The sequence below is a fragment of the Atta colombica genome, unplaced genomic scaffold (genome assembly GCF_001594045.1).
Source record: "Atta colombica isolate Treedump-2 unplaced genomic scaffold, Acol1.0 scaffold33, whole genome shotgun sequence".
Lineage (NCBI taxonomy): Eukaryota > Metazoa > Arthropoda > Insecta > Hymenoptera > Formicidae > Atta > Atta colombica.
This window is the reverse complement of record NW_017259437.1, coordinates 1,218,319-1,232,710: the sequence shown is the minus strand read 5'-3', so window position 1 is coordinate 1,232,710 and position 14,392 is coordinate 1,218,319. Positions and strand designations below refer to the sequence as shown.

Sequence of the window (14,392 nt, the reverse complement as noted above, 5' to 3'; positions counted from 1 at the left end):
GAAACTTTCAAAGCGTTAATATATTGTTTTTTACAAACTAGATTATATTATGTTAACAAATAATTAATGCATTATATATATCGTAGACATTAAAAATTTATTCTAATATTAACATAATAAAAAATATTTCTTACAATTTGATGCAATGTATGTTATTTATGTAAATAAACATCATTGTCTTATTGATCATCTTTAAAAAGATTTGATTATTAATTACTTCAATTATTCTTTTAAGATCAATAATTACAATAACCATAATTTTAATAATTCTATATATATGATTTCAAGAGACTAATCTATTTAAATATTAAGGAGAATAATTATTTAAATTAGATACTTCATTCAATTGCTAATTCACCTAATGATTGGATATTTTGCGTAGTCTCAAAAAGATTCTTTCACAAATATTCGATAAAACGTGTCATCGCCTATCTTGAATAGGAGCACATCATGTATCTGTTAATGCTATTATACGTAACGCCTCAAACCAAACACTTTGATGGATGGATCCAGCATTAGGTACACGTTTGAAGTGTGCTCTTAGAGCCGCGCAATACTAGCCTATTCGCCTTTGGCGAGCGTGACGAGAGATCGATCGTTTATCTACCGCGCCGTTCCTTTCTCGCGTGCACTAGGTCAAATGTGTGTCGAATGCGTGGGTTCGTGCGCGTGGACAGCGCTTAATGACTGTATTTACAGCTCGCTTAACCATGAACCGGTTGTGTACGTACGCGCGTGGATCGGGTTAGATAAACGTGGGCGCGACGGACAAACGACAATTGGAGCAGAGACCAGCTTTCGCGACACTTCCGTGTTGATTGAAGTCAACGGATGAAGGCAACACGCGCGGTAACGCGACGCCCGCGTGAAGTCTGATACTGCGAACATCAACAACGAAAAATTGCATGCCATTTTGAGAGAACTGCAAATTTCCCGCGGTCACCAAACTGGCGCCAGTTGGTAATTGGAAACGATCCGATTTTGTGAATGTTCGTAACGATTTCACCCGTATAACGCTACAATCAGTGTCCGTTTGTGGTCTTCCGACGGTTTCATCGTGATAAAATATTTTGTATTATATACAGTAATGTGTTTCCGCAGATTAACCATTTTAATGTCATCCTAGTTGGATAACATTAGCAGTATATCATAAAATGTACTAATCAAAAACGAAAGCAGTGCAAACAAAACTTAATATATACTGAGAAAAATTTCTTTTTGATGTTCTAATAAATAACTTCTATTAAGCCAGCAGGACCAAATGAGCAGAATCAATTCAGACCAATTTAATTTTTTAGTACTTATTTTGTACTAATTTGTATCATCAATAAAAATTTTGTATTCTGTGCCGTTTTGAAAAAAAAAAGTGTGTGTGACGCTGCTGCTAATTTAATATTAAGCTGGATCATAAAAAAAAAGAAAAAAGAAGAAATAAAGGTACAAATGAAAAGAATTAAATTTGTTTACTAATTTGTTTATCCAGCAAGAAAAAATTAATATACTGATCCGTTCCCCGAAAAACATCCCCCGATTAAACTTAACTCTATTACGGTCAAAAATAAAATACGTTTCGCCATGAAAATTGTTAATTAATTTGCTAATTAATATAAGATTATGTAATTTGCTAATTAATATAAGATCGACTGATTCTATTCATGACGAAGGGTAATTTACCTTTGAACCTAATAAGAGTTGAGGATAATTTCCGAAGGAATGGCGGAGGTATAAAATCTGAAATATTATATTTTGATGGTAAAAATTATACCCTATCGATTGTAGAAGTATTGACTGATTCTGTTCATGGCGAAAGGTACTTTACGTTTAACCGTAATAGAGTTAAGTTTCGGGAATTATTTTTCGGGAAATGGATATATTAACTTTTTCTTGCTGGTACAAATTTAGTTCTTTTCATTTGTATCTTTCTTTCTTCTTTTTTCTTTTTTTTTTATGTAGTTCTGCTTAATATTAAGCTAGCAACGTCACGTTTTTTTTTAAAACGGCACACAGCACAAATTTTTTATTGGTGATACAAATTAGTATAAAATAAGTACTAAAAAATTAAATTAGTTCAGACTGATTCTGCTCATTTGGTCCTGCTGGCTTAGCAGAGATCTAATAAGTAGGTCTTTTATCAGAACATTAATCGTTATATCGAAAATCTAAAAATTACGAATAATTTATTGCGAAATATATCTCACTAATAATTTTACTATCCAATTATACCATGTATATGTACCTATGGTACACAACATCACAAACTTTTCTCTCTGTACATGTATTGTTTATATTGAATTTTATTTTGAATAGAAAATATATAATGTTTTTAAACAATAGATTACGAGATAATTAACGACAGATTTGATTTTATTGAAATAGCGGTATAAACTATAAATACAGTGGAATAACTTGGAGATAATCTTCCTCAATCGTTAAAGGCATCAATGGTCGCATTCGTAACTGAATATTTTATCTCGCTTCAATTAAAAGTAATACTCTATTGGTTCGAGCAATGTGGTCCGCTTATCCGCGAAATCGGATAGGTGGACTCGCCATCGCTCGTTCTATAACCAACGATCCATGCGATAGTCGAGAAGTTAATAAACCGCACTGAATGCGAGAGCATCCGCGAAAAGGGCTCGTTCAGTTATTTCAACAAACATACAAATTTCCCACAACCACGTTAAACTGTAGAGGCCGGTAATTGAAACCAATCCGATTTCGGTTACGTTTGCTCTAATTCCGAGGGTGTTAAAGCACTATATAACCAACAATCAAATTTTGCGCCTAAAAAATAGGCGATTACTTGTTTTTCGAAAAAAAAAAAAAATAAACCGAGTCTTTCAATCGTCGAGAGCTTAGCATTCGATTTTTTCTCTCGTGGTATTTCTGTTTATATATTAAACCGCCAAAACCTAATTAAGCAGCGCTCAAGACGGTCGTGACGCATTACTTGGAATTTAATTCTGACCTGAATACAGATCGCAATAAACAGCTCCGGTAAAGCGAGTAAGTGAAATAAGATTATTCAGATTAGCGCACAAGCTGTTACAGCGCTCAAACTCCGAGAAGAGAAATGACCATAAATGTAATTGCTGATGAATCTAACAACAATAGTTATGAATGGCAAATGGATAGGTTAAAGGAAATGAGAAAAAGTGCCGATCTCGAGCTACTTCCAGTTTAAAGTGATGCAAATCCGTTGTTCCGGACAAGGATTATCAATAAATGAACAGCGACATCGAGAACCAGGGAATCTTCGCGCGTTTCACCTCATTGTCGACTGTCGTGTTGTTGTCGCAGCTGCGTCGCCGACGCGTCTGCTTCAAGTCCAATGTACTCCCGCACATTCCTCTCGCTTGCAACCGTCTCTTGGCAGCTCCAGGAATAAAGGAGACGGAGAAAGAGAATTGCATCGTTATGTCATCGATTACTTAACGGTAGACGGTCGACAACCGTATAATCCTGTCGGCCTCGTAATACTTCTAAATAGAGCATCATGACTATGATCAGACTACGAGATAACTTGTTTTCTATAAGAGTTCTGAATACGAAACATTTCGCATCGTATTTGAAACAAGTAGTATTCTCAAATTTAGAATTGATACGTAAAAAGATAAAAAGATAAAAACACAAAAATTAAAATAAATCGTAGAAGAATTAAATCTACCAATTCTATAATCGACTTTCAAAGTCAGAAATTAGTTTCCCAATTTTGACAAAGGGATGTTGCGGTTATTAGAGTTTGATACTAGGTCGGCTTTTCATCTATGATTCTCCAAGCGGCTTCTCTGACAATGACGTGCACGAAACCGATATGATACACCGTTTACACGTGCGATCTATTTTAACCAGGAATGACTGATTGAGCATTGTGCAAGCGAGCTAACGCAGATTGCGGGGATTATTCAAACGCGTCCGTTAAATTCGACTAGCGATCGCAAACGATCCTTCCTCGTAAACGGTCCTTCCGTTGCACGCGGCCGCTTTCTATCGCACGGACGCGAGATTCGGGTTGATCGTGAACGGACGATCGAAAACGAGTTATCGGAGGAAATGAATCGATATTTTACTCCGACAAGCGCAGGGATCAAATTTTGCGGTTTATTTATCGCGGCCGCTCGGTTTGTAGGCTCTTTGTCATTTCTCTTCCCTTTCCCATTTGTCCGTACGGTTTGCAATAATTCGAGTTTACCCTTCCCACATATTTCTGGTCAGTGGTTTACCTCTTGGAATTCGCCGTACGCTTGTCAATTCCTTAGATAGAGTTTACTCGTTCAGAGCTATAATCGATATAGTCTTCATTCGCCATAACCGAGCGTTGCGCGTTATATCGGAGTTTGAACAACACATATAATATAACGTCGAACTAGATTGCCATTCCACAAACGTCATATCGCCGACAATGGACGATACGTATCGAAGTAATTTTCGGCTGGCCGACTAGTTCGGTTATGAACCAAAGCGTGTTCCATCTTTCTCTATAGGTTCATATCTACCCATCCATCTGCGTAACGTTCATAGCGAATCATTTTACCATCGCACCACTAATGACAATTTCGTATCCAATATGCTATTTCGGATACGACGAGATACGTCCGCGGTCAGGTCGCACACGTCACAGTCAGGTCAATCCCAAGTATCATCACGTCGTTGTATCGGTCGCTGCAATGCGCATGTCGCACTATCTGCGAATATTGTGCAACCAAGCGCGACTTGATCAGCAACGGGTAAACATTAGGAACGTTTCCGCATGTTTGATGCAGAAAGGTTCATTCACGCATTACAGGCGAGTTGAATGCTCTTTCGCCAGAATCGCATTATTACACAAAATTATATACACAAAATATGATACGTACAAAATATGATTCATTACATTCTGATGCAATTATTACACGAATTATTTCTGAATTTATAACAATCGAAATAGAATATATTATTATACGTTTCTATTTATATAATTCTATTTCTGTTTTTATTTGATTTTAAATTGCACAACTATATGTATGTAAGCATTTTTTTCTTGATTGCAATGTATTTTTCAAGCCAAATTGAATTATATGTGTGAAAACTGAATAGTATTTGAATAGCATCCGATCATTAACTCTTTTCTGGACAAGTTGCCTCCATTTGCGGTTACGTTTTTTTATTTTGTAAACTGTTCGTTCGATTTTTATGAAACTTGAACTATATTTAACTAATTTGATAATGCTTTATTTGAACTTTAGGTCAAAAATAAAAAATTCAAAATGATGAATTTAATATAGCGGACAGAAATTTTTAAAAATAATCTGATTATTTCACACACAACTCGGTTTTAGGAAATTTTTAATTGTAAAGTAACATCACGTTTCCAGTTTCGCTTTACTTGAAGCTCATTAGTGCAATAAAAATATTTAATACCAATTTCCAAACAGTTTTTTAAAAAAAATCTCTGATTATAAACCCTGTAACATTATATCTTCTTTTATTGAAAATTACTACTCTTTTGAAATTCGATTTATTTCCAAGCTACATTTAAACTCAGCGATACATCTTAAAACTTAAAATTGAGTTTCACAATAATCAGATTATTTTTTCGAAGTTGGAATTTAAAAATTCTGGACCAGAATCGAATTCAACGACTTTAAAAATCCTCAAAATCTTATGATTCTGTTTAAGTTTCTTTGTTAGAAAACTCCCACCCTCGAAGAGTTAAGATCATGTAGTAATTTTGGGACACTGTTTAATTTAGAAACTTAATCCGCTATTGTCTGCAGCAAGAGGGCCAATCGGAAAATCAATTTTAAGACGATTACATTATCCGGTTATTATGTACGCCTGATTGGTTCAACCAATCCGCGCAGAGCGATAATTTAGTAAATTTGCGTGCTTTTCAATAGGTCCATTAAGGAGTTTGATAATTGAGAGATGCATTTCTTTCGCAATTTAACAGATTTAAATTGCGCATTTCCTGTTAAGGATAATAAAATATACATTTTTCTATCGTAAAGAAAAGTAGAAATAAAACATAAAAGTCTTCATTGTAAATGACGCAGCATAGATTAGCTTTTAACAACGCGCCTTAATTGGAGTTTACCAACAACACCATCATCTCCTTCCATCGTATAGTGTTTGAAGCGCGATTTGCATTAATGGACACGTTAACATGAACTTTATCAAACACAGTAATATAGTTGACAAACTGGTATTATACCTTACGCGTGGACCGCAACAGGCGATTAGGTTTGCAAATTACACTCGGCTGAGCGCAATCGATTGCAGCTGCCGATTACCGAAAACGTAATTAAATTACACAATAGCTATGATTTATAACCCAGACGACCACCCTTCCTGCAATTCAATCGGTCGGCTCATCCTTCGATTACGTTCGCAACTCTATTGTATACATAGTACAGCTGCGTAATGAGCAATGCAAATAATACGCACGTTGTTGTTTATTCCCAAAAGAGCATTAAATATTTCCATTTGAATTGGTAAAGGAAATATTTCAGTTCTATTTACAGATCTACGTGTCTCGCAAAAATCCAATAAAACGATATTCTCTATTTCCATTATTTATAATCAATGTTACTTGCGATCGCAATAATAACTGCGTATAATTATTTCAAAGAGTTAGTGCGCACACTTATATATAACGTATGTTCCTTTGACGTGCAGATTTAGACATATCTGATATAAAAATAAAAATATAAATATGTGACGGTATTTCGAAGCTGCGGTGGAACGTCGCATTCCAAATTTAAACAGTGGCTACGTTACTTTCATCGTCAGATCCTACAGTCAACAACCTTTCTCAGATCATTCGTCTGAGGTAATAAAAACCAGATTAATTAATTCGATGCTAAATCGAATGGTCCTCAATTCGAAAAATAATATATAAAAATATACAACCAATTATAATTGTTTATAAACTATATATTGACAATTCATGGCTAACTTTAGACATGTATAGAGAAGAGGAGTGCCCTATGGAAAAACATTGAATTAGGACAATGTTCTGTGCAAACTAATCGATATACATGCGTTTACGAGAAATGTTCGATACATTATAATTAATTCAAGAATGCCGTCTGACCACCGAGTTGGTTATTCGCACGAGCTTCTAAAAATAACAGCAGCTATACAACCTTACCAGAACGTTTCCATAACTGCTATTGTTTGCTTTAGCGTATGGGCTACTAAAATAGAAAGCTTTATGATCTTTCGTGGAAAGTTTAAAAAACGCGAAGAGGCCACAAAATTGCAATGATACGCAATTGAAACGCCAGCTTCGACGCCAGCTGCCGTTCTTTAAACGCGGCCTTTAATTGGGTCAATGAACTCAAGAGTGACAAATACACACCGACTCCCGTGTTATACCAACAACTCATTATGACAATCGTGGCAATCGAGTTAGCCCAGGCAAGTATAGGTAGTAGTCGATGCACGCCAGGTATGCGTGCTGCCATCATGTTTCCTCCTGCGGCCTCTCTTTTCCGTAGACATCCTCTCTTTCCTTACCCGCCGTATTCCTTACCATCGTATTTTTTTTTCTCTCACTTTTGCTTGACCGAACGGAGCGAGCGTTTGCCCCGGGAACTCGTTTACTTCCCGATCAAGAGGCGATCGACCGAGCGCGCGCGAGATGGTTACCTCCGAAGGGCCGGCCAAACGGACCGACCTGACGTGATAGAATCTCGATATTTCATCGTGCGTGCCTTCGAATTACGTGTCCTTGCGCTGCTCACGCGAACAAGCCTTTTGCGTTCCTCAACAAGTTTGTGCGCCTGACGATTGGAAAATTATATGCCGCGTGACGTGTGGATATTGCGAGGAGTTTCTCTTATTGGCTGAAGTTTCTTGCGAAGTACGGGCAAGGGTGAGAGAGACCCCTCGTTTGATTTATCACCTCGAGCACTCTTTGAGAGGACTCGAGATCGTATCTCGTTTAAGAGTGATGAAATGAAAGTATACAAATGATATGATTGACAACTCAATTTAATTGGCATCAATGCCAAGCAATCTATTTTCACTTCATTCGATTTTAATTTTTATTTATTTCATAACATTGCAACAAAACATTTTTTATAATTAAATAAATCAAGTGAATAAATGATAAATGGGAAATTAAACGCGCAAGATTGGTATCTCATCAATTTATGTTTCATTTTGCTAAATGTACTGTGAATTTCGAAAAAGATATTGTAGTAAAGAGTTTAAAACGCTGAATAATTTCAAATATATTAGGTGTACAACTTTGCTTCCGCCGTTTTCCTATAGATAGCTTTAGCGGTAAGTGGTGGTCGAAATAAATAGATCATAGACGTCATACAATAAACTTGGGCATCTGTCAACATAACCCCATAGAAACATTAGTCGATTTGTGTCTGCATCATAAAGTTATTCTCGATTGAAAATGTCAGTTTACGAGCCAAATTCTCGTCATTTGCGGGAGGTTTTAATTTTTTGCTTCAATATGAAGAAATCTGCGGCTGAGGCTCATCGAATGCTCTCAAATACTTATGGTGAGGCCGCTATTAGTGAAAGAACATGTCGTGAGTGGTTTCAACGCTTCAAGAACGGTGATTTTGACGTCCAAGATCATGCTCTATATTTGGTGGGACCAGCTCGGCATAGTGAACTGTTAAAACCGACTGAAACAATCACAGGCGATCGGTATCGAACGCAATTGATGCGTTTGAGCCGAGCATTGAAAGACAAACGGCCGCAATACAACGAGAGACACGATAAAGATTTTGCAGCATGACAATGCTCGACCCCATGTTGCGAAAGTGGTCAAGACATACTTGGAAACGTTGAAATGGGAAGTCCTACCCCACCCGCCGTATTCTCCAGACGTTGCTCCCTCTGACTATCACTTGTTTCGATCAATGGCACACAGCCTGGCTGACCAGCACTTCCGGTCTTATGAAGAAGTAAAAAATTGGATCGATTCGTGGATAGCCTCAAAAGATGACCAGTTTTTTCGACGCGGGATTCGTACGCTACCCGAAAGATGGGAGAAAGTAGTGGTCAGCGATGGACAATACTTTGAATCATAAATGTATAACCAGTTTTTTACAATAAAGAATTTCCTCGAATTCCTCGAATTTCGGAAAAAAACGGCGGAAGCAAAGTTGTACACCTAATATAACAAAAATCTCGTTGCTCTGAATATTATTCAAATCTAAACATGTTATATATTTCAATAGTTTTTAATAGTGTTGAAAGAGAGTATAGTATTGAAAATCTTGAGATCCTATTTTATTTTAAAAAGATATTTTTATTTTTTCATATTTTATATTGTAATAAAATACGCTCGAAAAAGTAGAAAATTGAAAATTGTGAATGAATTGATGAAAATATAGCGAGATAAGTAATGCGCAAATTAATAATTGATCAAATATATTAGAATTAATATTTCTTAATATTCTGTTCGTTTGTTCATACATTTTTGCTCAAGCCATCTTAAGCGAAGAAAAAATATAGTCGCATGCTATCAGAAAGACTGAGATGAAAGATTAGATTGTCATGAGAACTAAAAAAAATTGGTATTGTTCGATCGACGATATAGTCGAAATGTCAATGAAGGAATGTCAGATAGAGACAAACTACTTATGTAGATATTGTCTCCAAATACTAATCGTGCCAAGAACGTAAGATTGATATAATATAATTAAAAATGCAGATTACTGATTTAAAAATACAATTAGAAAGTCCGTAGTTAAAGAATATTGTCAAACTACATTTTATTCTACTTCCAATCGACTCAGATATACTGTGACAATATTCTTTAACTGAGGATTTTCTAATTATGTTATCTCATCATTTGTTATTTTCCTTGCATACGGACTTTTTTATTTTGTAGTCTGCATTTTGAACTTTTAAAGAACGAGAGTCTATTTTTAAAATCTTATAGCTTTTCCTTGAGTAAGAGAGATTTATTATAATTTCATTATACTTTTTGCCTCAAAATATGACACTCCTTCAGCGCCACTATAGTAGCTTTCCCACCCTGTTAAGTCAATTATGTTAGTATCACGCTCTTGGCACGACTTGGAGAGACAATATCTACATATAACTCCATCTTGGCGTTTCTTCATTCCGACCACAATGGAACAATATAACTTTTATTCCTGGCAATTTAAGAGTAACTCTATTTCAGTCTTTCTGACAGTATGCGACCTTTAAATTTCGATGAAGATGGCACGAAGTTAAGATGAAACTTACAAAAGAACGAAATATTAAGCAATATAAATTCAAATATATTTCATTGATTATTAATTTACACACTACTCTCATCTCGATGTATTCTCATCGACCCTTTCGAAAATAATTTTTAATTTTATATGTTATTACTTCATCTCTCTATTTTATATGCAGATATAAATATTAATATTAAGAATTTAAACGTTTCAAATACATATTTTTAACAAGTTTTTTTTTAATATTCAAGATTTTCAAGAACTTCTAGTTTCCAATTAATAATTTTAATTTCAAATTTAAAATAATTCCATATGAATGAGTTTGTAAATAACTTTTAAAAGAAGAATTCAAATATTGGAATAATAAATATTACCTAAGGCAATGTATAAATAAATAAATATTCAATGCAGTTGTTGTACAAATAAAGAACAAATAAATGTATTATTTTCAGCAAAGCTTTAGATCTGTATATAGACATATCCAGTTATTGATGGATAAACGTTAATAACTCGATGTGGGATTAGATAGGTATGTCTAGCGTTAATTCAAATCATCTTTTTATTTTTCCTATTAATAAAAAATTTTCCATTTATTTTTCCAATTGTATAGTCTTCATTGTTATTTATGTCCAACATCATGCCCATATATTCAAAAATAGAAACTTGTCAACATTTCAGAAACACATTTGCATATCCATGACGCGAGTTTAATACATAAAAAGTAAATTCACTGAAAATAAAAACGAGCCGAGAAACGATATGCATGTCATCGCAATTCATAACTGTGAATGAAAGCGTTACAGAAACTTACGGAAAACGCATAATGGGCAAACACGACTGAGTTCATGCCATATATCGGTGCCAACTTAAGATAATGCTGTGGGTGCAGTAAAGGAGTTCATCGCCTACGCTTCTCGGGCCGATGAACGTATATAGCGATGGGTCGCTACATCGCGTCATTATATGAATATCGACGGCAAACTGCCAGCAGCGCTATTGGCGGGTTAAACTCGTCGTTTTACCACGGCATAAATCGGAGTGCGCTCAATTATCATGCACGAATCCGCAAGCGCGACGCGATGATAACTCACGACAGGATTTGACGATCGGATGATCGAACGAGTGAAGCGCGATGCACGTAAGCGCGGACGCAGCTCGAGTGAGTCAATTAGTTCGGCGTATGACACGCTAATCACGATCGGTACGGCACAATGATACGCACTAATCGGATTTGTAATGGACGATTACTTCTTTATTTGCATACTTACTACGTGATAGATTTCAAATGACGCATGCGGCTTGAATAAAAAAATCGATATTTTTCTATCATAACAAATAAATTTGTGTCAGATTATTTTATGATTCTACCTAGTAGACAGGAAAAAAGTCTCTATATATAATATAATAATACATAAAGTACTCAAATACGCCAATTCTATTAATTACGGATTGTATAATAAATTTTAAGTTAATTTATTTTTTACAGAAATTATTGGAGATCATTATTTGTAGCAAAGCTCTCGAAATAATAAACATGCAGATAATTAAGTCTTGATTAAATTACTGTTGTACAGAATTATTAAAACTTAAAAATTAAATTTTTCATTTTTTAAATTTTCATTTTAAAAAATTTTTCATTTATTTGCATTTTTAGTTTTTTTTAAAGATTATTTTTGGAATAAAAATTATGAATCGAATGAATTTTCTTGATAAAAATCATAAATCTTATTTATTTTGATAGTGAGTTTTTTTTTCGAAATATAAAAAATCGATTTAAATTAGTTTACATTTCATCGACACCTCATAAAAATTCATTTTTCGAACCTAGATATTGCATCATTTCCAAAATAAATAACTAAATATTAGCTATATTAGATAAAATGTTTGTCTGCTAATTTTCAATGTATTTTACAAAAATATATACAGAAATTATTTCTTCAAATATTTTTGTTCAATTCGATAATTCAATAATTTTATACTTTAAAATAAATAATCAATTAAAATAATTATTTATTATTTTAAAATTTAAAATTATATTTTTTTCCTATCTCTTTACCTCATGTATACTTTTTAAATATTTTTAACCAAATAATTAAATCGTATTTTAAATACGTTCGTTATTTTTTGTTTAATTATAATTTCGCAAAAAAAAAGTTTGTAGTTACGTAACAGCAATAAAATTCTATTTTAACAGAAACATAACATTTTATTTGAAAATTATCTCTGTCTGATTATTTGAAAATTATATCTGACATATAAATCCCTAGCTAAATATATGCTATCGATTTAGCCTAAGGTGCAATTACGTAATCAATGTATCGGACCACATCATTCGTATCGTGGATGTTGAATTCTAATTGAACATGAACAAGGCACGATGAATCGTTAATAATGCGTACTCGTATTGCGTTACGTATAGGTCATCGGGATCAGATATACGTTGAGATTCGTTCATATCATTTGATTAGCAGGTAACATATGCCTAACGAGGTAGCTATAAGAATAGATCGATGCGGATAATACAGATTACATCGATCCTTACACTGTACTTTATTACCGCCAGTAAAATCCCATGGGTTCGTAAACCCAATTCGGAGCGCCTCGCAAAGTCCCTAAAGACTGTCGCGCGCGCGGGCGGAAAATCTCCGAATTTGCATGTAGCGAAGCACGTCGCCCGGAAAATCCAGTAACGAAAGCCATTCAAACTTTTCGCATCACGCGAGAAGCGCGTCCTCCGCGCCGAAGGCGACCGTGAAAAGGGGTAATCTTGAGGGTAAGATAGGCAAACTCGGATAATTCGTATCAAGACCCGAAAAAGAACGAATCTCTGTCCCTTTTGCTTTCCGCACCACGTTCCGCCATCGTTTCTCCTCCTCTTTCTCTAATTCAATGTGAATTATCCGAGCGTTGCATTCGAACTTCGGCAAGAAGTGCGCAATGTTAGCACGAACTTGCCGCGAGATAAATGTCACGAAAATGGTTCGCTAGCCAGGATCGGCGTTTCCAGAATTTCCACGATTCCGCGGCATGCTCGAGGTCGACGGCACGCGAGATGCGGCGTCGAAGTCTCTCGCGCACGGGAACAATTTTCGGTAACGATGCGGAGTGTGGGAGTCGTTAAACGAATCATGCTCGAGTTTGATAGTAATGCTGAGACAAGTGATAAGCGGCAAATAAATTTACTCTCTAAACCTGAATCAGTGAACTTCAACTAAAAAAGAAAAAAAATTTTAGCATTACTCTCTAAATTTGAATCAGTGGATAATTATACTGATATCAGTATTAAATATCAATATATAAAATGAAATCCTTAACCTAGCTAATCTTTACTACGTGATCTAACTAATCTTGTTTTAGTGAATATGATAAATGAATATGATATTGGAAGATTAAAATTAATATGCAAATATCGGTATTTTAATTACATAATATTCAAATTTTCTTTCTTTCTTTTTTAGTTAAATTTCACTGATTATCCAGTGCCAAGTATGCCACTGGATAATCAGTGAGTATTCACTAATTCAAATTTAGAGAATATATATAATTAAAATACCGATATTTGCACACTAGTTCCACTAATCACATACATTAAATTTATACACTGAAGCAACGTAGCTAGATTAAGGATTTCATTTACTAATTTCCAGCACTTAGGATTAATGTCAGTTATTATACACAGATTTAGAGAGTACCAGATAATAACGAGTGCATGTGGCGTCAAAATTGAACTCTTGAATATCGAGTTTATATTGAGCAAAATAAAACGATTGACATCAGCTCGTTACAATGCAGTACCAGTATGAATATTACATCACAATATCAAGACAGCGTGACGCAACTATTTTAAATAAGCTGACATTGCTATAAAATTTCCGTCTGTATAATCACCACTAATTCATATTCGAAACCCCGCTAAATAACGAAGAAAAAAAGAAGCAAATTAATAATTAAATTTTTAATAACGAATTGAACGTGTTGTACAGGATGAGTTACAGAAACCTAACAATTTCAAAATTGAAATAACAATATAAAATATAAATTAAATATTAATTTCTTGATATATAATAATAGGAAGTAGAATGCCATTTGAGTATATTTGAATATATTTGAGTAACAGTGTTTAGCAGACAAAGGAGCTTAGTGAGCGTTCAGTTATTTTTTTATTACGATAGTTTCTACACTTAAATTCACCAAAGAACTAAAAGCAA

The 14,392-nt window shown here is 34.6% G+C and overlaps 1 protein-coding gene across 1 annotated transcript in view; it reads right to left on the bottom strand.

Moving 5' to 3' along the window:
* The window catches only part of LOC108690576 (bifunctional heparan sulfate N-deacetylase/N-sulfotransferase), a 125,915-nt gene that overhangs the window by 106,456 nt on the left and 5,067 nt on the right, over positions 1 to 14,392 (bottom strand). The window lies entirely within an intron of this gene.